The 27,848-nt window shown below is 47.6% G+C and overlaps 1 protein-coding gene across 2 annotated transcripts in view; it reads right to left on the reverse strand.

The window, feature by feature from the left end:
* The window catches only part of LOC110516471 (laminin subunit alpha-5), a 254,283-nt gene that overhangs the window by 218,959 nt on the left and 7,476 nt on the right, over positions 1–27,848 (reverse strand). The window lies entirely within an intron of this gene.

Below are 27,848 nucleotides of genomic sequence, written 5' to 3' on the forward strand. Positions count from 1 at the left end.
TCTCTCTCTTTCTCTCTCTCTCTTTCTCTCTCTTTCTCTCTCTCTTTCTCTCTCTCTCTCTCTCTCGCTCTCTTTCTCTCCCTCTCTCTCTTTCTCTCTCTTTCTCTCTCTCTCTCTCTGTTTCCCCTCTCTCTCTGTGGCTGTTTCCCCATCTCAACACACCCTCTCTCCTATCTCCCAATCCACTCTCACATCCTATCTCCTATCTCCCCACACCCCCTCTCCTATCTCAACACACCCTCTCTCCTATCTCCCAACACCTCCCATCCACTCTCCCCACACCTCCCATCCACTCTCCTCACACCTCCCATCCACTCTCCTATCTCCCCATACCTCCCATCCCATCTCCCCTCTCCCCACACCTCCCATCCACTCTCCTATCTCTCCACTCCTCCCATCCTATCTCCTCTCTCCCATCCTCTCTCACAACCTCTCTCCTATCTCCCCACACCTCCCACTCAAAATCCCATCCACTTTCCCAACACCTCCCATCCACTTTCCACACACCTCCCATCCTATCTCCCCACACCTCCCATCCTCTCTCCCCACATCTCCCACCCTCTCTCCTATCTCCCCATACATCCCTCCACAGCTCCTTCTCCTCCCCCACCACAAATACCATATCATTGCATTTCTCACTCCATACCTCCTCCACCTCTCCCTCCATATCTCCTCCTCCTCTTCCTCCATACATCCTCCTCCTCTCCCTCAATACCTCCACCTCCATACCTCCTCCTCTCCCTCCATACCTCATCCTCCTCTCCCTCAATACCTCCACCTCCATACTTCCTCCTCTCCCTCCATACCTTCTCCACCTTTTTTTTATTTTTATCAAATCAAATCAAATCAAATCAAATGAGAGTGCCTCCATACCTCCTCCTCCTCCTCATCTCCCTCCATACCTCCTCCACCTCTCCCTCCATACCTCCTCCACCTCTCCCTCCATACCTCCTCCTCCTCTCCCTCCATACCTCCTCCTCCTCTCCCTCCATACCTCCTCCTCCTCTCCCTCCATACCTCCTCCTCCTCTCCTTCCATATCTCCACCTCTCCCTCCATACCGCCTCCTCCTCTCCCTCCATACCTCCTCCACCTCTCCCTCCATACCTCCTCCTCCTCTCCCTCCATACCTCCTCCACCTCTCCCTCCATACCTCCTCCTCCTCTCCCTCCATACCTCCTCCTCCTCTCCCTCCATACCTCCTCCTCCTCTCCCTCCATACCTCCTCCTCCTCTCCCTCCATACCTCCTCCTCCTCTCCCTCCATACCGCCTCCTCCTCTCCCTCCATACCTCCTCCACCTCTCCCTCCATACCTCCTCCTCTCCCTCCATATCTCCACCTCTCCCTCCATACCTCCTCCACCTCTCCCTCCATACCTCATCCTCCTCTCCTTCCATATCTCCTCCTCTCCCTCCATACCTCCTCCTCATCTCCCTCCACACCTCCTCCTCATCTCCCTCCATACCTCCTCCTCTCCCTCCATAGCTCCTCCTCCTTCTCCTCCCCCTCCATACCACATCCTCCTCTCCTTTCATACCACATCCTCCTCCTTCTCCTCCCCCTCCATACCTCCTCCTCCTCCTCCTCTCCCTCCATACCTCCTCCACCTTCTCCTCCCCCTCCATACCTCCTCCTCCTCTCCCTCCATACCTCCTCCTCTCCCTCCATACCTCCTCCTCCACCTCTCCCTCCATACCTCCTCCACCTCTCCCTCCATACCTCCTCCTCCACCTCTCCCTCCATACCTCCTCCTCTCCCTCCATACCTCCTCCTCTCCCTCCATACCTCCTCCTCCACCTCTCCCTCCATACCTCCTCCACCTCTCCCTCCATACCTCCTCCTCCCCATACCTCCTCCACCTCTCCCTCCATACCTCCTCCTCCTCATCTCCCTCCATACCTCCTCCACCTCTCCCTCCATACCTCCTCCTCCTCTCCCTCCTCACCTCCTCCTCCTCTCCGTCCATACCACTACATACCTCCTCCTCCCCCTCCATATCTCCACCTCTCCCTCCATACCTCCTCCTCCTCTCCCTCCATACCTCCTCCTCTCCCTCCATACCTCCTCCTACACCTCTCCCTCCATATCTCCTCCTCTCCCTCCATACCTCCTCCTCCTCTCCCTCCTTACCTCCTCCTCCTCCTCTCCCTCCATACCTCCACCTCCATACCTCCTCCTCCTCCTCTCCCTCCATACCTCCACCTCCATACCTCCACCTCTCCCTCCATACCACTACATACCTCCTCCTCCTCTCCCTCCATACCTCCACCTCTCCCTCCATACCACTACATACCTCCTCCTCCTCTCCCTCCATACCTCCACCTCTCCCTCCATACCACTACATACCTCCTCCTCCTCTCCCTTCATACCTCCACCTCTCCCTCCATACCTCCTCCTCCTCCTCTCTTTTGTCTGTCAGAGTTTAAACAGTATTCCTTATCTTTCTCTTTTTTTCTTTCTGTTTTACGTCTGAGAAAATTTCAATTGATGTATTGGTCCAATATTTGCTGCATGGGGACGGCCAGGCGGGAGGTGACGGGGTCAGGGAGTGGAGGAAGCCCAAAATGACCCAGCAGCAACAGAGGCAATCAGGATGATAAGAAAACCCTGTGAAAGAAAGGCGAGAGAGAGAGAGAAGAAAAGGAAAGGGTTGACAGAGGAAACAGAAAAAGGAAATTGAGAAAGGATGGAAAGGTAAGAAAGTGTCTACTGGCTGCTAGAGCTGAACAGAGGGTGCAGGGTGTGGTGTCCTGGGCTCTGGGGGGTATAGAGGGTGCAGGGTGTGGTGTCCTGGGCTCTGGGGGGTATAGAGGGTGCGGGGTGTGGTGTCCTGGGCTCTGAGGGGTATAGAGGGTGCAGGGTGTGGTGTCCTGGGCTCTGAGGGGTATAGAGGGTGCAGGGTGTGGTGTCCTGGGCTCTGAGGGGTATAGAGGGTGCAGGGTGTGGTGTCCTGGGCTCTGAGGGGTATAGATGGTACAGGGTGTGGTGTCCTGGGCTCTGAGGGGTATAGAGGGTGCAGGGTGTGGTGTCCTGGGCTCTGAGGGGTATAGAGGGTGCAGGGTATGGTGTCCTGGGCTCTGAGGGGTATAGAGGGTGCAGGGTGTGGTGTCCTGGGCTCTGAGGGGTATAGAGGGTGCAGGGTGTGGTGTCCTGGGCTCTGAGGGGTATAGAGTGCAGGGTGTTGTGTCCTGGGCTCTGATGGGTATAGAGGGTGCAGAGTGTGGTGTCCTGGGCTCTGAGGGGTATAGAGGGTACAGGGTGTGGTGTCCTGGGCTCTGAGGGGTATAGAGGGTACAGGGTGTGGTGTCCTGGGCTCTGAGGGGTATAGAGGGTGTGAAGGGAGAAAAAAAGTGATTGATATTTTATTTAACTAGGCAAGTTAGTTAAGAACAAATTCTTATTTTCAATGACGGCCTAGGAACAGTGGGTTAACTGCCTGTTCAGGGGCAGAACGACAGATTTGTACCGTGTCAGCTCGGGGATTTGAACTTGCAACCCTCCGGTTACTAGTCCAACGCTCTAACCACTAGGCTACCCCGCCGCCCCGATATCCCGGTCATACCAAGACGTAACCCAGCCAACTAGAGAAAACAGAAAGGGGAGATTGGGAAAGGCTAGCTAGTGACCCTTGACCTTTAGACTCTGTTGAAGCTGATCAGCCATGCATGACCAGGGAGCTAAGCCAACCAGCCTCAACCAATGAGAAACTCACTACAGGTCAGTTATCATCAAAGGAGGTATTCACTACAAAGCGGAGCGTCAATAGAGAGGAAATGAGAAGAGAACACAAGACTACAATCCTAACCCTAATCAACAGAAGAATAGTTAACAGCCTTTTCAATAAGAGGTTTTATTTACTTAACTCTTAAATCAGGCAGACTTAGAAGTTATCATCAAAGGAGGTATTCACCACAGAGTGGAGCGTCAATAGGGAGGTGACCTGATCAACAACTAACATTCTAGACTTAACAATAGAACTAAGAACCCACCAGACCTGATCAACAACTAACATTCTAGACTTAATAATAGAACTAAGAACCCATCAGACCTGATCAACAACTAACACTCTAGACTTAATAATAGAACTAAGAACCCACCAGACCTGATCAACAACTGACATTCTAGACTTAATAATAGAACTAAGAACCCACCAGACCTGATCAACAACTAACACTCTAGACTTCAAAATAGAACTAAGAACCCACCAGACCTGATCAACAACTAACACTCTAGACTTAATAATAGAACTAAGAACCCACCAGACCTGATCAACAACTAACATTCTAGACTTAATAATAGAACTAAGAACCCACCAGACCTGATCAACAACTAACATTCTAGACTTAACAATAGAACTAAGAACCCACCAGACCTGATCAACAACTAACATTCTAGACTTAACAATAGAACTAAGAACCCACCAGACCTGATCAACAACTAACATTCTAGACTTAATAATAGAACTAAGAACCCATCAGACCTGATCAACAACTAACATTCTAGACTTAATAATAGAACTAAGAACCCACCAGACCTGATCAACAACTAACATTCTAGACTTAACAATAGATCTAACCCCATTTAACCCTTTACACATTGAAAATGTCAGATTTGGGCACTGATAAACGGCTAAATTGGAACATAGTACTGAACAGTAACGTGCTGTACATGACGTCAAAGCTCTGTGGCTCTGTGCCACAGAGTTCTGAACCCCCCCCCCCCCTTCAGATAATTGAACTACTTCTGTTAAAATGATTGTTGTCTGACTGAGGGGAAAATGCTGTAAATTAAAAGGACTATGTATTTTGAAAGATGAGACGTTGAGGTTTTATAATAAATATCGCTTAGTGGTTAGAGCGTTGGACTAGTAACCGGAAGGTTGCAAGTTCAAACCCCCGAGCTGACAAGGTACAAAATCTGTCGTTCTGCCCCTGAACAAGGCAGTTAACCCACTGTTTCCTAGGCCGTCATTGAAAATAAGAATTTGTTCTTAACTGACTTGCCTCGTTAAATAAAGATAGAATAAAAAAGATCAAACAAACAAGCCAAACACCAGTGAGTAATGTTAACATACAGATCATAAAACTGACGTCATATACACAGCGTCAACTTCTATGCCTTATTATTATTGGACCATGCTGGTCATTTATGAACATTTGAACATCTTGGCCATGTTCTGTTATAATCTCCACCCGGCACAGCCAGAAGAGGACTGGCCACCCCACATAGCCTGGTTTCTCTCTAGGTTTCTTCCTAGGTTTTGGCCTTTCTAGGGAGTTTTTCCTAGCCACCGTGCTTCTACACCTGCATTGCTTGCTGTTTGGGGTTTTAGGCTGGGTTTCTGTACATATGTTTGATGTACGAAGGGCTATATAAATAAATTTGATTTGATTTGATTTGATATGATCCCTGTATTAGATGTACAGTTACATGGCGTTATACAAACTCCAGTGAGCTTCCTCTAGTTCCTCAACGGCCCAGCTGGGAGAGCTCAAAAAAACAACTAAATCACCTTATAGTTGAAGATGCTTCTTTGAGTCATAAAAAAAGTGAATTGAAATGATTTAGGAAATGTGCACACTTCAGAGAGGTGTTTAGCCACTGGGCACACGAGTTAGTTCTGTCACTCAAACCGGCAGGTAACCCAGTGGTTAGATTGTAGGGACGGCAGGTAGCCTAGTGGTTAGAGTGTAGGGACGGCAGGTAGCCTAGTGGTTAGAGTGTAGGGACGGCAGGTAGCCTAGTGGTTAGAGTGTAGGGACGGCAGGTAGCCTAGTGGTTAGAGTGTAGGGACGGCAGGTAGCCTAGTGGTTAGAGTGTAGGGACGGCAGGTAACCTAGTGGTTAGAGTGTAGGGACGGCAGGTAGCCTAGTGGTTAGAGTGTAGGGACGGCAGGTAGCCTAGTGGTTAGAGTGTAGGGACGGCAGGTAGCCTAGTGGTTAGAGTGTAGGGGTGGCAGGTAGCCCAGTGGTTAGAGTGTAGGGACGGCAGGTAACCTAGTGGTTAGAGTGTAGGGGCGGCAGGTAGCCTAGTGGTTAGAGCGTAGGGACGGCAGGTAGCCTAGTGGTTAGAGTGTAGGGACGGCAGGTAGCCTAGTGGTTAGAGTGTAGGGACGGCAGGTAGCCTAGTGGTTAGAGTGTAGGGACGGCAGGTAACCTAGTGGTTAGAGTGTAGGGACGGCAGGTAACCCAGTGGTTAGAGTGTAGGGAAGGCAGGTAGCCTAGTGGTTAGAGCGTAGGGACGGCAGGTAGCCTAGTGGTTAGAGTGTAGGGACGGCAGGTAGCCTAGTGGTTAGAGTGTAGGGGTGGCAGGTAGCCCAGTGGTTAGAGTGTAGGGACGGCAGGTAACCTAGTGGTTAGAGTGTAGGGGCGGCAGGTAGCCTAGTGGTTAGAGCGTAGGGACGGCAGGTAGCCTAGTGGTTAGAGTGTAGGGACGGCAGGTAGCCTAGTGGTTAGAGTGTAGGGACGGCAGGTAGCCTAGTGGTTAGAGTGTAGGGACGGCAGGTAACCTAGTGGTTAGAGTGTAGGGACGGCAGGTAACCCAGTGGTTAGAGTGTAGGGACGGCAGGTAGCCTAGTGGTTAGAGCGTAGGGACGGCAGGTAGCCTAGTGGTTAGAGTGTAGGGACGGCAGGTAACCTAGTGGTTAGAGTGTAGGGACGGCAGGTAGCCTAGTGGTTTCAGTCTTGTGTCAGGTGGTTAGGAGGGCCAATGTAGTAGCATGTCAGGTGGTTAGGAGGGCCAATGTAGTAGCATGTCAGGTGGTTAGGAGGGCCAATGTAGTAGCATGTCAGGTGGTTAGGAGGGCCAATGTAGTAGCATGTCAGGTGGTTAGGAGGGCCAATGTAGTAGCATGTCAGGTGGTTAGGAAGGCCAATGTAGTAGCATGTCATGCTTTACACTGTAGGCAGTACAAGTAAGGGCCACAGTGACAGACCAGACTGATAACAACAGGACTACAGACCGGACTGATAACGTCAGGACTACAGACCGGACTGATAACGTCAGGATTACAGACCGGACTGATAACGTCAGGACTACAGACCGGACTGATAACGTCAGGACTACAGACCGGACTGATAACGTCAGGACTACAGACCGGACTGATAACGTCAGGACTACAGACCGGACTGATAACGTCAGGACTACAGACCGGACTGATAACGTCAGGACTACAGACCGGACCGATAACGTCAGGCCTACAGACCGGACCGATAACGTCAGGACTACAAACCGGACCGATAAAGTCAGGATTACAGACCGGACCGATAACGTCAGGACTACAGACCGGACTGATAACGTCAGGACTACAGACCGGACTGATAACGTCAGGACTACAGACCGGACTGATCACGTCAGGATTACAGACCGGACTGATAACGTCAGGATTACAGACCGGACTGATAACGTCAGGACTATTACTACTATAAACACTGTGCCACAGCTGGCAGAGGACCAAAGACACAACACACACACACACACACACACACACACACTCAAAATGCATTTGACATTTAAATCAAAGATAGAATATGAATGGTCTCCTTTCCCAGCTCGAAGACTTATTTCCCTCCCTCCCCCTCCCCCCTCCCCCCTCCCTCCTCCCCCCCTCTTTCTGGGCATCGTTAGGAGCGGCAGGGGAACTTGAGTAACTCGTTAGAAGAGCTGTATAATGGGAGTCCCGAGGGGGAGGTGAGGCGAGGGGTAAGGATGGGCTTAACATCCTGGCTGGCCCCCCCCCCACCCTAAAGTTAAGGGAGGACCATGTTTTTAGATCCAGTAAAAATATGGCAGCTGTGAAAGTGACATGGATAACAAGACTTTACTGCTTTTACTGCCAAAAAAAACTGCTTTACTGCCAACTGCTCCTGACTGGCTAACTAACGATGTGGAAAGGCTATCTATGATGCACCACAGCCCGAACTAGACCGTAGAAACCCTACATCCCAACCCACTCCACAGCCTGAACTAGACCGTAGAAACCCTACATCCCAACCCACTCCAGACTGTAGAAACCCTACATCCCAACCCACTCCAGACTGTAGAAACCCTACATCCAACCCACCAGACCTGATCAACAACTAACATTCTAGACTTAATAATATAACTAAGAACCCATCAGACCTGATCAACAACTAACATTCTAGACTTAACAATAGAACTAAGAACCCACCAGACCTGATCAACAACTAACATTCTAGACTTAACAATAGAACTAAGAACCCACCAGACCTGATCAACAACTAACACTCTAGACTTAACAATAGAACTAAGAACCCACCAGACCTGATGAACAACTAACACTCTAGACTTAATAATAGAACTAAGAACCCACCAGACCTGATCAACAACTGACATTCTAGACTTAATAATAGAACTAAGAACCCACCAGACCTGATCAACAACTAACACTCTAGACTTCAAAATAGAACTAAGAACCCACCAGACCTGATCAACAACTAACACTCTAGACTTAATAATAGAACTAAGAACCCACCAGACCTGATCAACAACTAACATTCTAGACTTAATAATAGAACTAAGAACCCACCAGACCTGATCAACAACTAACATTCTAGACTTAACAATAGAACTAAGAACCCACCAGACCTGATACACAACTAACATTCTAGACTTAACAATAGAACTAAGAACCCACCAGACCTGATGAACAACTAACATTCTAGACTTAATAATAGAACTAAGAACCCATCAGACCTGATCAACAACTAACATTCTAGACTTAATAATAGAACTAAGAACCCACCAGACCTGATCAACAACTAACATTCTAGACTTAACAATAGATCTAACCCCATTTAACCCTTTACACATTGAAAATGTCAGATTTGGGCACTGATAAACGGCTAAATTGGAACATAGTACTGAACAGTAACGTGCTATACATGACGTCAAAGCTCTGTGGCTCTGTGCCACAGAGTTCTGAACCCCCCCTCCTTCAGATAATTGAACTACTTCTGTTAAAATGATTGTTGTCTGACTGGGGGGAAAATGCTGTAAATTAAAAGGACTATGTATTTTGAAAGATGAGACGTTGAGGTTTTATAATAAATATCGCTTAGTGGTTAGAGCGTTGGACTAGTAACCGGAAGGTTGCAAGTTCAAACCCCCGAGCTGACAAGGTACAAAATCTGTCGTTCTGCCCCTGAACAAGGCAGTTAACCCACTGTTTCCTAGGCCGTCATTGAAAATAAGAATTTGTTCTTAACTGACTTGCCTCGTTAAATAAAGATAGAATAAAAAAGATCAAACAAACAAGCCAAACACCAGTGAGTAATGTTAACATACAGATCATAAAACTGACGTCATATACACAGCGTCAACTTCTATGCCTTATTATTATTGGACCATGCTGGTCATTTATGAACATTTGAACATCTTGGCCATGTTCTGTTATAATCTCCACCCGGCACAGCCAGAAGAGGACTGGCCACCCCACATAGCCTGGTTTCTCTCTAGGTTTCTTCCTAGGTTTTGGCCTTTCTAGGGAGTTTTTCCTAGCCACCGTGCTTCTACACCTGCATTGCTTGCTGTTTGGGGTTTTAGGCTGGGTTTCTGTACATATGTTTGATGTACGAAGGGCTATATAAATACATTTGATTTGATTTGATTTGATATGATCCCTGTATTAGATGTACAGTTACATGGCGTTATACAAACTCCAGTGAGCTTCCTCTAGTTCCTCAACGGCCCAGCTGGGAGAGCTCAAAAAAACAACTAAATCACCTTATAGTTGAAGATGCTTCTTTGAGTCATAAAAAAAGTGAATTGAAATGATTTAGGAAATGTGCACACTTCAGAGAGGTGTTTAGCCACTGGGCACACGAGTTAGTTCTGTCACTCAAACCGGCAGGTAACCCAGTGGTTAGATTGTAGGGACGGCAGGTAGCCCAGTGGTTAGAGTGTAGGGACGGCAGGTAGCCTAGTGGTTAGAGTGTAGGGACGGCAGGTAGCCTAGTGGTTAGAGTGTAGGGACGGCAGGTAGCCTAGTGGTTAGAGTGTAGGGACGGCAGGTAGCCTAGTGGTTAGAGTGTAGGGACGGCAGGTAACCTAGTGGTTAGAGTGTAGGGACGGCAGGTAGCCTAGTGGTTAGAGTGTAGGGACGGCAGGTAGCCTAGTGGTTAGAGTGTAGGGACGGCAGGTAGCCTAGTGGTTAGAGTGTAGGGACGGCAGGTAGCCTAGTGGTTAGAGTGTAGGGGCGGCAGGTAGCCTAGTGGTTAGAGTGTAGAGGCGGCAGGTAGCCTAGTGGTTAGAGTGTAGGGGCGGCAGGTAGCCTAGTGGTTAGAGTGTAGGGACGGCAGGTAGCCTAGTGGTTAGAGCGTAGGGACGGCAGGTAGCCCAGTGGTTAGAGTGTAGGGGCGGCAGGTAGCCTAGTGGTTAGAGTGTAGGGACGGCAGGTAGCCTAGTGGTTAGAGTGTAGGGGCGGCAGGTAGCCTAGTGGTTAGAGTGTAGGGACGGCAGGTAGCCTAGTGGTTAGAGTGTAGGGGCGGCAGGTAGCCTAGTGGTTAGAGTGTAGGGGTGGCAGGTAGCCCAGTGGTTAGAGTGTAGGGACGGCAGGTAGCCTAGTGGTTAGAGTGTAGGGACGGCAGGTAGCCCAGTGGTTAGAGTGTAGGGACGGCAGGTAGCCTAGTGGTTAGAGTGTAGGGACGGCAGGTAGCCTAGTGGTTAGAGTGTAGGGACGGCAGGTAACCTAGTGGTTAGAGTGTAGGGACGGCAGGTAGCCTAGTGGTTAGAGTGTAGGGACGGCAGGTAGCCTAGTGGTTAGAGTGTAGGGACGGCAGGTAGCCTAGTGGTTAGAGTGTAGGGACGGCAGGTAACCTAGTGGTTAGAGTGTAGGGACGGCAGGTAGCCTAGTGGTTAGAGTGTAGGGACGGCAGGTAGCCTAGTGGTTAGAGTGTAGGGACGGCAGGTAGCCTAGTGGTTAGAGTGTAGGGGCGGCAGGTAGCCCAGTGGTTAGAGTGTAGGGACGGCAGGTAGCCTAGTGGTTAGAGTGTAGGGGCGGCAGGTAGCCTAGTGGTTAGAGTGTAGAGGTGGCAGGTAGCCTAGTGGTTAGAGTGTAGGGGCGGCAGGTAGCCTAGTGGTTAGAGTGTAGGGGTGGCAGGTAGCCCAGTGGTTAGAGTGTAGGGACGGCAGGTAACCTAGTGGTTAGAGTGTAGGGACGGCAGGTAGCCTAGTGGTTAGAGTGTAGGGACGGCAGGTAGCCTAGTGGTTAGAGTGTAGGGACGGCAGGTAGCCTAGTGGTTAGAGTGTAGGGACGGCAGGTAGCCTAGTGGTTAAAGTGTAGGGACGGCAGGTAGCCTAGTGGTTAGAGTGTAGGGACGGCAGGTAGCCTAGTGGTTAGAGTGTAGGGACGGCAGGTAGCCTAGTGGTTAGAGTGTAGGGGTGGCAGGTAGCCCAGTGGTTAGAGTGTAGGGACGGCAGGTAGCCTAGTGGTTAGAGTGTAGGGGCGGCAGGTAGCCCAGTGGTTAGAGTGTAGCGACGGCAGGTAGCCTAGTGGTTAGAGTGTAGGGGCGGCAGGTAGCCTAGTGGTTAGAGTGTAGAGGTGGCAGGTAGCCTAGTGGTTAGAGTGTAGGGGCGGCAGGTAGCCTAGTGGTTAGAGTGTAGGGGTGGCAGGTAGCCCAGTGGTTAGAGTGTAGGGACGGCAGGTAACCTAGTGGTTAGAGTGTAGGGACGGCAGGTAGCCTAGTGGTTAGAGTGTAGGGACGGCAGGTAGCCTAGTGGTTAGAGTGTAGGGACGGCAGGTAGCCTAGTGGTTAGAGTGTAGGGACGGCAGGTAGCCTAGTGGTTAGAGTGTAGGGACGGCAGGTAGCCTAGTGGTTAAAGTGTAGGGGCGGCAGGTAGCCCAGTGGTTAGAGTGTAGCGACGGCAGGTAGCCTAGTGGTTAGAGTGTAGGGGCGGCAGGTAGCCTAGTGGTTAGAGTGTAGAGGTGGCAGGTAGCCCAGTGGTTAGAGTGTAGGGACGGCAGGTAACCTAGTGGTTAGAGTGTAGGGACGGCAGGTAGCCTAGTGGTTAGAGCGTAGGGACGGCAGGTAGCCTAGTGGTTAGAGTGTAGGGACGGCAGGTAGCCTAGTGGTTAGAGTGTAGGGACGGCAGGTAGCCTAGTGGTTAGAGTGTAGGGGCGGCAGGTAGCCTAGTGGTTAGAGTGTAGGGGTGGCAGGTAGCCCAGTGGTTAGAGTGTAGGGGCGACAGGTAGCCTAGTGGTTAGAGTGTAGGGGTGGCAGGTAGCCCAGTGGTTAGAGTGTAGGGGCGGCAGGTAGCCTAGTGGTTAGAGTGTAGGGGTGGCAGGTAGCCCAGTGGTTAGAGTGTAGGGACGGCAGGTAACCTAGTGGTTAGAGTGTAGGGGCGGCAGGTAGCCTAGTGGTTAGAGCGTAGGGACGGCAGGTAGCCTAGTGGTTAGAGCGTAGGGACGGCAGGTAGCCTAGTGGTTAGAGTGTAGGGACGGCAGGTAGCCTAGTGGTTAGAGTGTAGGGACGGCAGGTAACCTAGTGGTTAGAGTGTAGGGACGGCAGGTAACCCAGTGGTTAGAGTGTAGGGACGGCAGGTAGCCTAGTGGTTAGAGCGTAGGGACGGCAGGTAGCCTAGTGGTTAGAGTGTAGGGACGGCAGGTAACCTAGTGGTTAGAGTGTAGGGACGGCAGGTAGCCTAGTGGTTTCAGTCTTGTGTCAGGTGGTTAGGAGGGCCAATGTAGTAGCATGTCAGGTGGTTAGGAGGGCCAATGTAGTAGCATGTCAGGTGGTTAGGAGGGCCAATGTAGTAGCATGTCAGGTGGTTAGGAGGGCCAATGTAGTAGCATGTCAGGTGGTTAGGAGGGCCAATGTAGTAGCATGTCAGGTGGTTAGGAGGGCCAATGTAGTAGCATGTCAGGTGGTTAGGAAGGCCAATGTAGTAGCATGTCATGCTTTACACTGTAGGCAGTACAAGTAAGGGCCACAGTGACAGACCAGACTGATAACAACAGGACTACAGACCGGACTGATAACGTCAGGACTACAGACCGGACTGATAACGTCAGGATTACAGACCGGACTGATAACGTCAGGACTACAGACCGGACTGATAACGTCAGGACTACAGACCGGACTGATAACGTCAGGACTACAGACCGGACTGATAACGTCAGGACTACAGACCGGACTGATAACGTCAGGACTACAGACCGGACTGATAACGTCAGGACTACAGACCGGACCGATAACGTCAGGCCTACAGACCGGACCGATAACGTCAGGACTACAAACCGGACCGATAAAGTCAGGACTACAGACCGGACCGATAACGTCAGGACTACAGACCGGACTGATAACGTCAGGACTACAGACCGGACTGATAACGTCAGGACTACAGACCGGACTGATCACGTCAGGATTACAGACCGGACTGATAACGTCAGGATTACAGACCGGACTGATAACGTCAGGACTATTACTACTATAAACACTGTGCCACAGCTGGCAGAGGACCAAAGACAAAACACACACACACACACACACACACACACACTCAAAATGCATTTGACATTTAAATCAAAGATAGAATATGAATGGTCTCCTTTCCCAGCTCGAAGACTTATTTCCCTGCCTCCCCCTCCCTCCTCCCCCCTCCCTCCTCCCCTCCTCTTTCTGGGCATCGTTAGGAGCGGCAGGGGAACTTGAGTAACTCGTTAGAAGAGCTGTATAATGGGAGTCCCGAGGGGGAGGTGAGGCGAGGGGTAAGGATGGGCTTAACATCCTGGCTGCCCCCCCCCCCACCCTAAAGTTAAGGGAGGACCATGTTTTTAGATCCAGTAAAAATATGGCAGCTGTGAAAGTGACATGGATAACAAGACTTTACTGCTTTTACTGCCAAAAAAAACTGCTTTACTGCCAACTGCTCCTGACTGGCTAACTAACGATGTGGAAAGGCTATCTATGATGCACCACAGCCCGAACTAGACCGTAGAAACCCTACATCCCAACCCACTCCACAGCCTGAACTAGACCGTAGAAACCCTACATCCCAACCCACTCCAGACTGTAGAAACCCTACATCCCAACCCACTCCAGACTGTAGAAACCCTACATCCAACCCACCAGACCTGATCAACAACTAACATTCTAGACTTAATAATATAACTAAGAACCCATCAGACCTGATCAACAACTAACATTCTAGACTTAACAATAGAACTAAGAACCCACCAGACCTGATCAACAACTAACATTCTTGACTTAACAATAGAACTAAGAACCCACCAGACCTGATCAACAACTAACACTCTAGACTTAACAATAGAACTAAGAACCCACCAGACCTGATGAACAACTAACACTCTAGACTTAATAATAGAACTAAGAATCCACCAGACCTGATCAACAACTAACACTCTAGACTTAATAATAGAACTAAGAACCCACCAGACCTGATCAACAACTAACATTCTAGACTTAACAATAGAACTAAGAACCCACCAGACCTGATCAACAACTAACATTCTAGACTTAACAATAGAACTAAGAACCCACCAGACCTGATCAACAACTAACATTCTAGACTTAACAATAGAACTAAGAACCCACCAGACCTGATCAACAACTAACATTCTAGACTTAACAATAGAACTAAGAACCCACCAGACCTGATCAACAACTAACACTCTAGACTTAACAATAGAACTAAGAATCCACCAGACCTGATCAACAACTAACATTCTAGACTTAACAATAGAACTAAGAACCCACCAGACCTGATCAACAACTAACATTCTAGACTTAACAATAGAACTAAGAACCCACCAGACCTGATCAACAACTAACATTCTAGACTTAACAATAGAACTAAGAACCCACCAGACCTGATCAACAACTAACATTCTAGACTTAATAATAGAACTAAGAACCCATCAGACCTGATCAACAACTAACATTCTAGACTTAATAATAGAACTAAGAACCCACCAGACCTGATCAACAACTAACACTCTAGACTTAACAATAGAACTAACCCCATTTAACCCTTTACACATTGAAAATGTCAGATTTGGGCACTGATAAACGGCTAAATTGGAACATAGTACTGAACAGTAACGTGCTATACATGACGTCAAAGCTCTGTGGCTCTGTGCTTCACAGCCCTTAGACGGACAGACGTTCTGAACCCCCCCCCCCCCTTCAGATAATTGAACTACTTCTGTTAAAATGATTGTTGTCTGACTGAGGGGAAAATGATGTAAATTAAAAGGACTATGTATTTTGAAAGATGAGACGTTGAGGTTTTATAATAAATATCGCTTAGTGGTTAGAGCGTTGGACTAGTAACCGGAAGGTTGCAAGTTCAAACCCCCGAGCTGACAAGGTACAAAATCTGTCGTTCTGCCCCTGAACAAGGCAGATAACCCACTGTTCCTAGGACGTCATTGAAAATAAGAATTTGTTCTTAACTGACTTGCCAAGTTAAATAAAGATAGAATAAAAAAGATCAAACAAACAAGCCAAACACCAGTGAGTAATGTTAATATACAGATCATAAAACTGACGTCATATACACAGCGTCAACTTCTATGCCTTATTATTATTGGACCATGCTGGTCATTTATGAACATTTGAACATCTTGGCCATGTTCTGTTATAATCTCCACCCGGCACACCCAGAAGAGGACTGGCCACCCCACATAGCCTGGTTCCTCTCTAGGTTTCTTCCTAGGTTTTGGCCTTTCTAGGGAGTTTTTCCTAGCCACCGTGCTTCTACACCTGCATTGCTTGCTGTTTGGGGTTTTAGGCTGGGTTTCTGTACATATGTTTGATGTACGAAGGGCTATATAAATACATTTGATTTGATTTGATTTGATATGATCCCTGTATTAGATGTACAGTTACATGGCGTTATACAAACTCCAGTGAGCTTCCTCTAGTTCCTCAACGGCCCAGCTGGGAGAGCTCAAAAAAACAACTAAATCACCTTATAGTTGAAGATGCTTCTTTGAGTCATAAAAAAAGTGAATTGAAATGATTTAGGAAATGTGCACACTTCAGAGAGGTGTTTAGCCACTGGGCACACGAGTTAGTTCTGTCACTCAAACCGGCAGGTAGCCTAGTGGTTAGAGTGTAGGGACGGCAGGTAGCCCAGTGGTTAGAGTGTAGGGACGGCAGGTAGCCTAGTGGTTAGAGTGTAGGGGCGGCAGGTAGCCTAGTGGTTAGAGTGTAGGGACGGCAGGTAGCCCAGTGGTTAGAGTGTAGGGACGGCAGGTAGCCCAGTGGTTAGAGTGTAGGGACGGCAGGTAGCCCAGTGGTTAGAGTGTAGGGACGGCAGGTAGCCTAGTGGTTAGAGTGTAGGGACGGCAGGTAGCCTAGTGGTTAGAGTGTAGGGACGGCAGGTAACCTAGTGGTTAGAGTGTAGGGACGGCAGGTAGCCTAGTGGTTAGAGTGTAGGGACGGCAGGTAGCCTAGTGGTTAGAGTGTAGGGACGGCAGGTAACCTAGTGGTTAGAGTGTAGGGACGGCAGGTAGCCTAGTGGTTAGAGTGTAGGGACGGCAGGTAGCCTAGTGGTTTCAGTCTTGTGTCAGGTGGTTAGGAGGGCCAATGTAGTAGCATGTCAGGTGGTTAGGAGGGCCAATGTAGTAGCATGTCAGGTGGTTAGGAGGGCCAATGTAGTAGCATGTCAGGTGGTTAGGAGGGCCAATATAGTAGCATGTCAGGTGGTTAGGAAGGCCAATGTAGTAGCATGTCATGCTTTACACTGTAGGCAGTACAAGTAAGGGCCACAGTGACAGACCGGACTGATAACAACAGGACTACAGACCGGACTGATAACGTCAGGATTACAGACCGGACTGATAACGTCAGGACTACAGACCGGACTGATAACGTCAGGACTACAGACCGGACTGATAACGTCAGGACTACAGACCGGACTGATAACGTCAGTACTACAGACCGGACTGATAACGTCAGGACTACAGACCGGACTGATAACGTCAGGACTACAGACCGGACCGATAACGTCAGGCCTACAGACCGGACCGATAACGTCAGGACTACAAACCGGACCGATAAAGTCAGGACTACAGACCGGACCGATAACGTCAGGACTACAGACCGGACTGATAACGTCAGGACTACAGACCGGACTGATAACGTCAGGACTACCGACCGGACTGATCACGTCAGGATTACAGACCGGACTGATAACGTCAGGATTACAGACCGGACTGATAACGTCAGGACTATTACTACTATAAACACTGTGCCACAGCTGGCAGAGGACCAAAGACACAACACACACACACACACACACACACACACACACTCAAAATGCATTTGACATTTAAATCAAAGATAGAATATGAATGGTCTCCTTTCCCAGCTCGAAGACTTATTTCCCTGCCTCCCCCTCCCCCCTCCCCCCTCCCCCCTCCCTCCTCCCCCCCCTCTTTCTGGGCATCGTTAGGAGCGGCAGGGGAACTTGAGTAACTCGTTAGAAGAGCTGTATAATGGGAGTCCCGAGGGGGAGGGGAGGCGAGGGGTAAGGATGGGCTTAACATCCTGGCTGCCCCCCCCCCCCCCCACCCTAAAGTTAAGGGAGGACCATGTTTTTAGATCCAGTAAAAATATGGCAGCTGTGAAAGTGACATGGATAACAAGACTTTACTGCTTTTACTGCCAAAAAAAACAGCTTTACTGCCAACGGCTCCTGACTGGCTAACTAACGATGTGGAAAGGCTATCTATGATGCACCACAGCCCGAACTAGACCGTAGAAACCCTACATCCCAACCCACTCCACAGCCTGAACTAGACCGTAGAAACCCTACATCCCAACCCACTCCAGACTGTAGAAACCCTACATCCCAACCCACTCCAGACTGTAGAAACCCTACAACCCATCCACTCCAGACTGTAGAAACCCTACATCCCAACCACTCCAGACTGTAGAAACCCTACATCCCAACCACTCCACAGCCTGAACTAGACCGTAGAAACCCTACATCCCATCCACTCCAGACTGTAGAAACCCTACATCCCAACCACTCCACAGCCTGAACTAGACCGTAGAAACCCTACACTCCACAGCCCGAACTAGACCGTAGAAACCCTACATCCCAACCACTCCACAGCCTGAACTAGACCGTAGAAACCCTACATACCACCCACTCCAGACTGTAGAAACCCTACATCCCATCCACTCCACAGCCTGAACTAGACCGTAGAAACCCTACATACCACCCACTCCACAGCCCGAACTAGACCGTAGAAACCCTACATCCCATCCACTCCAGACTGTAGAAACCCTACATCCCAACCACTCCACAGCCTGAACTAGACCGTAGAAACCCTACATCCCACCCACACCAGACTGGAGAAACCCTACATCCCAACCACTCCAGACTGTAGAAACCCTACATCCCAACCACTCCAGACTGTAGAAACCCTACAACCCAACCCACTCCACAGCTTGAACTAGACCGTAGAAACCCTACATCCCAACCACTCCAGACTGTAGAAACCCTACATCCCAACCACTCCAGACTGTAGAAACCCTACAACCCAACCCACTCCACAGCTTGAACTAGACCGTAGAAACCCTACATCCCACCCACTCCAGACCGTAGAAACCCTACATCCCACCCACTCCAGACTATAGAAACACAACATCCCAACCCACTCCAGACCGTAGAAACCCTACATCCCACCCACTCCAGACTGTAGAAACCCTACATCCCAACCCACTCCAGACTGTAGAAACCCTACATCCCAACCCACTCCAGACTGTAGAAACCCTACATCCCAACCCATTCCAGACTGTAGAAACCCTACATCCCACCCCACTCCAGACTGTAGAAACCCTACATCCCAACCCACTCCAGACTGTAGAAACCCTACATCCCAACCCACTCCAGACTGTAGAAACCCTACATCCCAACCCACTCCAGACTGTAGAAACCCTACATCCCAACCCACTCCAGACTGTAGAAACCCTACATCCCAACCCACTCCAGACTGTAGAAACCCTACATCCCAACCCACTCCAGACTGTAGAAACCCTACATCCCAACCCACTCCAGACCGTAGAAACCCTACATCCCACCCACTCCAGACTGTAGAAACCCTACATCCCAACCCACTCCAGACTGTAGAAACCCTACATCCCAACCCACTCCAGACTGTAGAAACCCTACATCCCAACCCACTCCAGACTGTAGAAACCCTACATCCCACCCCACTCCAGACTGTAGAAACCCTACATCCCAACCCACTCCAGACTGTAGAAACCCTACATCCCAACCCACTCCAGACTGTAGAAACCCTACATCCCACCCCACTCCAGACCGTAGAAACCCTACATCCAAACCCACTCCACAGCTGAGCATCACATCGCCAGCAAATCTCTTCAAGAAAGATCCATTCTTCCTACAAGGGAAGAGTCAGATAGTAATTTAATAGTACTATTCTGACCATAAAGATCCTATCAAATGACTATTATGTAAGAACAAGTATGTGAACCGTTTGGAATTATCTGGATTTCTGTATGAATTTGACATACAATTTGATCGGATCTTCATCTAAGTCACAACAATAAGACAAACACAGTCTGCTTAAACTAATAACACACAAATTAATTGTATTTTTCTTGTCTATGTTGAATACATCATTTAAACAAAGGTCATGCCTTTGTATGTGAACCCCCCTAGGCTAATGACTTCTCCAAAAGCTAATTGGAGTCAGGAGTCAGCTAACCTGGAGTCCAATCAATGAGACGAGATTGGAGATGTTGGTTAGAGCTGCCCTGCCCAGTAAAAAACACTCACAAAATATGAGTTTGCTATTCACAAGAAGCATTGCCTGATGTGAAACATGCCTCGAAACAAAAAGAGATCCCAGAAGACACCAAGATTAAGGGTTGTTGTCTTGCATAAAGCTGGAAACGGTTACAAAAGTATCTCTAAAAGCCTTGATGTTCATCAGTCCACGGTAAGAAAAATAGTCTATAAATGGAGAAAGTTCAGCACTGTTGCTCCTCTCCCTAGGAGTGGCCGTCCTGCAAAGACGACTGCCAAAACACAGTGCAGAATGCTCAATGAGGTTAAGAAGAATCCTAGAGTGTCAGCTAAATACTTACAGAAAAATCTCTGGAACATGCAAACATCTCTGAACATCTCTGAACATCTCTCTACGATACGTAAACCACTAAACAAGAACGGTGTTAACCTGTTAGATCTCTAGGGGCGCTATTTCATTTTTGGATAAAAAACGTTCCCGTTTTAAGCGCGATATTTTGTCACGAAAAGATGCTCGACTATGCATATTCTTGACAGTTTTGGAAAGAAAACACTCTGAAGTTTCAGAATCTGCAAAGATTTTGTCTGTAAGTGCCCCAGAACTCATTCTACAGGCGAAACCAAGACGATGCATCAACCAGGAAATTAGCAGAATTTCTGAAGCTCTGTTTTCCATTGTCTCCTTATATGGCTGTGATTGCGCAAGGAATTGAGCTTACACTTTCTGTCGTTCGCCCCAGGTCTTAGCAGCATTGTGACGTATTTGTAGGCATATCATTGGAAGATTGACCATAAGAGACTACATTTTCCAAGTGTCCGCCTGGTGTCCTGCGTGGAATTCGGTGCGCAATTGCCAGCTGCTTGTACTTTTCCATTTGATATAGGGGAGAAACCATGTGTCCAAGAACGATATATCAATGAAGAGATATGTGAAAAACACCTTGATGATTGATTCTAAACAACGTTTGCCATGTTTTCAGTCAACATTATGGAGTTAATTTGGAAAAAAGTTCACGTTTTGAGGACTGAATTTTCGGGTTTTTTTGGTAGCCAAATGTGATGTATAAAACAGAGCTATTTCTAATACACAAAGAATCTTTTTGGAAAAACTGAGCATTTGCTATCTAACTGAGAGTATCCTCATTGAAAACATCAGAAGTTCTTCAAAGGTAAATTATTTTATTTGAAGGCTTTTATGTTTTTGTTGAAATGTTGCGTGCTGGATGCTAACGCTAATGCTAACGCTAAATGCTACGCTAGCTAGCTACTTTTACACAAATTATTGTTTTCCTATGGTTGAGAAGCATATTTTGAAAATCTGAGATGACAGTGTTGTTTACAAAAGGCTAAGCTTGCGAGATGGCATATTTATTTCATTTCATTTGCGATTTTCATGAATAGTTAACGTTGCGTTATGGTAATGAGCTTGAGGCTGTAGTCACGATACCGGATCCGGGTTTGGGAGATCAGAGAGGTTAATGGGAGGACACCATCGAAGAAGCCACTGCTGTCCAAAAAAAACAACATTGCTGCACGTCTGAAGTTTGTAGAAGTGCATCTGGATGTTCCACAGCGCTACTGGAAAAATATTCTGCGGACAGATGAAACTACAGGTGTTTGGAAGGAACACACAACACTATGTGTGGAGACAAAAAGGCCACAGCACACCAACATCAGAACCTCATCCCCACTGTAAAGTATGGTGGAGGGAGCATCATGGTTTGGGGCTGCTTTGCTGCCTCAGGGCCTGGACAGGCTTGCTATCGTCGACGGAAAAATGAATTCCCAAGTTTATCAAGACATTTTGCAGGAGAATGTAAAGTCTATCTGTCTGCCAATTGAAGTTCAACAGAAGTCGGGTGATGCAACAGGACAAGAACCCAGAAGACAGAAGTAAATCAACAAAGGAATGGCTTGAACAGAAGAAAATATGCCTTCTGGAGTGGCCCAGTCAGAGTCCTGACCTTCTGGAGTGGCCCGGTCAGAGTCCTGACCTTCTGGAGTGGCCCGGTCAGAGTCCTGACCTTCTGGAGTGGCCCGGTCAGAGTCCTGACCTTCTGGAGTGGCCCGGTCAGAGTCCTGACCTTCTGGAGTGGCCCGGTCAGAGTCCTGACCTTCTGGAGTGGCCCAGTCAGAGTCCTGACCTTCTGGAGTGGCCCGGTCAGAGTCCTGACCTTCTGGAGTGGCCCAGTCAGAGTCCTGACCTTCTGGAGTGGCCCGGTCAGAGTCCTGACCTTCTGGAGTGGCCCAGTCAGAGTCCTGACCTTCTGGAGTGGCCCGGTCAGAGTCCTGACCTTCTGGAGTGGCCCGGTCAGAGTCCTGACCTTCTGGAGTGGCCCGGTCAGAGTCCTGACCTTCTGGAGTGGCCCGGTCAGAGTCCTGACCTTCTGGAGTGGCCCGGTCAGAGTCCTGACCTTCTGGAGTGGCTCGGTCAGAGTCCTGACCTCAACCTGATTGAGATGCTGTGGCATGACCTTAAGAGAGCGGTTCACACCAGACATCCCAAGAATATTGCTAAACTGAAACTAAAAAGGAATGGTCCAAAATTCCTCCTGACCGTTGTGCAGGTCTGATCCACAACTACAGAAAATGTTTGGTTGAGGTTATTGCTGCCGAAGGAGGGTCAACCAATTATTAAATCCAAGGGTTCACATACTTTTCCCACCCTGCACTATGAATGTTTACACGGTGTGTTCAATAAAGACATGAAAAAAAAAAGATATTAGTTTAAGCAGACAGTGTTTGTCTTTTGTTGGGTTTTAGATGATCAGATCAAATTGAATGACCAATTTATGCAGAAAATCAAGGTAATTCCAAAGGGTTTGTATACTTCGTATACTTTGTATGGCCATTGTAATTCCTAATTCTCTGGTTCTGACTGGCTACTGTACAGTAAAGCAACAGCCAAGGATTCCATTGTGATGATCTGAGACCTAAACACTTATCCCCAAGCCTGTCAGTCTGCTACTGCCAGGAACAGTTACAATGAGCAGAGAGAGAGAGAGAGAGACAGAGGAGAGTGTGTGTGTGCGTGTGTGTGTGTGTGTGTGTGTGTGTGTGTGTGTGTGTGTGTGTGTGTGTGTGTGTGTGTGTGTGTGTGTGTGTGTGTGTGTGTGAGAGAGAGAGAGAGAGAGACACCACTGAGCTGACTTGGGATAAGTAAAACTTGCTTGGCTGAACCTGGGCCTGTCTTGCTTTGCCAGAAACCACTAACTTATGATGGGCAGATTGGGCACTCCACAAGGCCTGTCCCAGTCACAAGGCCTGTCCTTCTTTTTGGTTTTCTCAGGTTTTCTAGGGAATTGCAGGAAACTTCCCTCACTCCCAGTATTAGGAGGGTTATTGTTTTCGTGTGGTCTGCTCTTGGATTTTTTTTGTAAGGGTTGATACTAGAGGTCGACCAATTAATTAGAGCCGATTTCAAGTTTTCATAACAATCGGAAATCGGTAGTTTTGGGCGCTGATTTTGCCGATTAAGAATACCTTTATTTAACTAGGCAAGTCAGTTAAAAACACATTCTTATTTTCAATGACGGCCTAGGAACAGTGGGTTAACTGCCTCGTTCAGGATCAGAATGACAGATTTTCACCTTGTCAGCTTGGGGGATCCAATCTTGCATTATTGCATTATCATTATTTATTTGAGGCTAAATTGATTTTTATTGATGTATTATATTAAGTTAAAATATGTGTTCATTCAGTATTGTTGTAATTGTCATTATTACAAGCCCCAGGACTGCAACACAAACAGACCCAACCAAATCATGAGAAAACTAAAAGAGAATTACTTGACACATTGGAAATAATTTACCAAAAAACATAGCAAACTAGAATGCTATCTGGCCCTAAACAGAGAGTACACAGTGGCAGAATACCTGACCACTGTGGCTGACCTGAAATTAAGGAAATATTTGACTATGTACAGACTCAGTGAGCATAGCCTTGCTATTGAGAGAGGCCTCCATAGGCAGACCTAGCTCTCAAGAGAAGACAGGCTATGTGCACACTGCCCACAATATGAGGTGGAAACTGAGCTGCACTTCCTAATCTGCTGCCAAATGTATGACCATATTAGAGACACATATTTCCCTCAGATTACACAGACCCACAAAGAGTTTGAAAACAATCTCAATTTTGATAAAACTCCCATATCTACTGGGTGAAATTCCACAGTGTGCCATCACAGCAGCAAGATTTGTGACCTGTTGCCACGAGAAAAGGGCAACCAGTGAAGAACAAACACCATTGTAAATACAACCCATATTTATGAATAGTTTCAGGAAATATTTCACATTTGAACGTAAACATTATATTTTATCAAAATGCATTTTTTGGCAGAAATGCCTTCTGGAACATAATAACAAACTTGTATACCATCTGTAAATACGAAAATTGTTAAATTACAAGCCTAGTTGGCTGGACATGCAGAGAGATGAGTTCGGATTGGTCTGCCATGTAGCAGGCTTCTGTCTATAATATGAGCTGGTCAGTATGTGTAGGTAATCCTTTCTAACGCAGATCTGTTGAAAGATATAGATAGCAACCTTCCCGCTCGCCATGATTGGCTGAGATAATGAGTGGGCTGGAAATGCCGAGAGATGAGTTCGGATTGGTCTGCCATGTAGCAGGCTTCTGTTTATAATATGAGCTGGTAGGTAGGTATATGTAGGTATTCCTTTCTAACGCAGATCTTTTTTATAAAGATTTCACACAGTAGATCTGCATCAGTGTTGCTCTCCACTTTCTGGAAGACCCCGTTTTAAAATCAGTGGAATTAGAGTATGATAGCTCAGGAGATGGAGAAAATTCTGGCGTTTGATTGCAAATATGCAGACGAAGACAAAAAGAGAACACACAGAAGGCTGTTGTATAAAACAGCTGTCTCCAGATTACATCTTCAAACTAAGGGCAACCATGACATCTGTGACAGAGAGGGAGAAGCGTCCATCCATGTACACGATGGGTAAGAGACTCTAGCTAGCTACATTTTCAGATATTACACGTTTCTAATTTTGTCAAAAAGTCATTTTAATTTCAAGTTAAAGCGTACTGCTAGCTAGCTAATGGTACGTGTATGATCTGTGTAGTAATATTATATATCAGAGCCATTTGCATTGCCAGTTATAGACTAATGTTAGCTAGCTAACATTGAACCTGGTTGATTAGCTACCTTCAGATTCATGCAGGGTAGTAACATTATGAGTTGGGATTATGGTTCATTGTTTAGCTCGCTAGCTAGCTAGCTTCTAGCTACATGTCTAAACAAAAGACTCCACTATGCAAGTAACTATTTCAATAGACTGTTCATGATGTCACTGCGACAACTGTCGATAGACGTAGCTGGTAAATTTGCTCTGTCTATCTACTCCGATTTCAGAGCACTCGTCTGTGTGCCAGAGCGCAGAATAGCTGACAAATTTACGAACGCTCAATACCCGTTGAAGATGGCCGGTGTCAGTAAACGTGCTCTCTGAATGCTTCGAGAGCGAATTGCTCTGAATTTACGAGCGTCCAATCTGACAACGCTCTGTGTTTACGAACGCCCAGAGCACACTCTGGCACTCCAGATTATATTTACAAACACACCTTTAGTCTTGAAATCTTTGGTTGTTTAGTAGATGGCCTCACATGGGAATCCTTAAAGAGTTGGGTGAAATATGAGAGAGAGAGAGAGAGAGAGAGAGAGAGAGAGAGGGGGAGGAGAGAGAGAGAGAGAGGGGGGGGGAGGAGAGAGAGAGAGAGAGAGAGAGAGAGAGGGGGAGGAGAGAGAGAGAGAGGAGGAGAGAGAGAGAGAGAGAGAGAGAGAGAAAGACAGAGACAGAGACAGAGACAGAGACAGAGAGAGAGAGAGGAGGAGAGACAGAGAGGAGGAGAGAGAGAGAGAGAGAGAGAGAGAGAGAGAGAGAGAGAGAGAGAGGGGGGGGGAGAGAGAGAGGGGGAGGAGAGAGAGAGAGAGAGAGAGGGGGAGGAGAGAGAGAGAGAGGAGAGAGAGAGAGGGAGAGGAGAGAGAGAGAGAGAGAGAGGGGGAAGAGGGAGGGAGAGAGAGAGAGGGGGATGAGAGAGAGAGAGAGAGAGGAGGAGAGAGGAGAGAGAGAGAGAGGGGAGGAGAGAGAGAGAGAGAGAGAGGAGGAGAGACAGAGAGGAGGAGAGACAGAGAGAGAGGAGGAGAGACAGAGAGGAGGAGAGAGAGAGACAGAGAGACAGAGAGAGAGAGAGAGAGAGAGAGAGAGAAAGAGAGAGAGAGAGAGTGATATGAATTACCTGAGCACTGAGCATTTCCACCCAGGTTTGAGTCCCAAACGGCCACCTATTCCCTATAGTGTGCACTACTTTTGTGCCCTGGTCAAAATTCAGTGTACTACGTAGGGAACAGGGTGCTATTTGGGACGTAATCTATCGGTAAGTAGTGAAATATAAAAACAGTCCATATCAATGCCAGGAAGCGTTGAGTTCCGAACAGTGTTGTTGCCCTGTTGGCACCATGCCATCTGCTGCATGTGAAGAACAATGTCCTACTTTAGCTACTAGTGAGAGAGACAGAACGATTATATCTCAGTACTGTATACCAGTGTATATATTCCAGTACTGTATACCAGTGTATATCTCAGTACTGTATACCAGTGTATATATATCAGTACGTCTGGGATCAGATTGGCCTTTTAGATCAGAATGAATAGAAGGATATGAACAGGGGGATCAGGACTCCTTCTCTCTGAACACAAGGGGGAAAAGAGAGAGAGAGAGAGAGAGAGAGAGAGAGAGAGAGAAAGAGTTGAGCCTTCATACATGTTGTTTTAGAGGCTAAAGGTCACCAGAGAATTCTGCTCAATACTCCATTGAGCTATACTTAAAACATTTTACATTATCCCCAATATTTGGAACCAAGGACTGATCACCCCAATCCACAAATGTGGAGACAAATTTGACCCCAATAACTACCGTGGGATATGCGTCAACAGCAACCTTGGGATAATCCTCTGCATTATCATTAACAGCAGACTCGTACATTTCCTCAGTGAAAACAATGTACTGAGCAAATGTCAAATTGGCTTTTTACCAAATTACCGTAGGACAGACCACGTATTCACCCTGCACACCCTAATTGACAAACAAACAAACCAAAACAAAGGCAAAGTCTTCTCTTGCTTTGTTGATTTCAAAAAAGCTTTAGACTCAATTTGGCATGAGGGTCGGCTATACAAATTGATGGAAAGTGGTGTTGGGGGGAAAACATATGACATTATGAAATCCATGTACACAAACAACAAAAAAACACACACATTTCCTCCCACAGGGCCGTGGGGTGAGACAGGGATGCAGCTTAAGCCCCACCCTCTTCAACATGTCTATCAACGAATTGGCGAGGTCACTAGAAAAGTCTGCAGCACCCGGCCTCACCCTACTAGAATCTGAAGTCAAATGTCTACTGTTTGCTGATGATCTGGTGCTTCAGTCCCCAAACAAGGAGGGCCTACAGCAGCACCTAGATCTTTTGCACAGATTCTGCCAGACCTGGGCCCTGACAGTAAATCTCAGTAAGACCAAAATAATGGTGTTCCAAAAAAGGTCCATTCGCCAGGACCACAAATACAATTTCTATCTAGACACTGTTGCCCTAGAGCACACATAAAACTATACATACCTCGGCCTAAACATCAGCGCCACAGGTAACATCCACAAAGCTGTGAACGATCTGAGAGACAAGGCAAGAAGGGCATTCTATGCCATCAAAAGGAACATAAAATTTGACATACCAATTAGGATCTGGCTAAAAGTACTTGAATCAGTTATAGAACCCATTGTCCTTTATGGTTGTGAGGTCTGGGATCCGCTCACCAACCAAGAATTCACAAAATGGGACAAACACCAAATGGAGACTCTGCATGCAGAATTCTGCAAAAATATCCCCCGTGTACAACATAAAACACCAAATAATGCATGCAGAGCAGAATTGGGCCGATACCCGGTATTTATCAAAATCCAGAAAAAAAGCCGTTAAATTCTACAACCACCTAAAAGGAAGTGATTCACAAACCTTCCACAACAAAGCCATTACCTACAGAGAGATGAACCTGGAGAAG

The sequence above is a fragment of the Oncorhynchus mykiss genome, chromosome 9 (genome assembly GCF_057628025.1).
Source record: "Oncorhynchus mykiss isolate SJ-2025 chromosome 9, ASM5762802v1, whole genome shotgun sequence".
Lineage (NCBI taxonomy): Eukaryota > Metazoa > Chordata > Actinopteri > Salmoniformes > Salmonidae > Oncorhynchus > Oncorhynchus mykiss.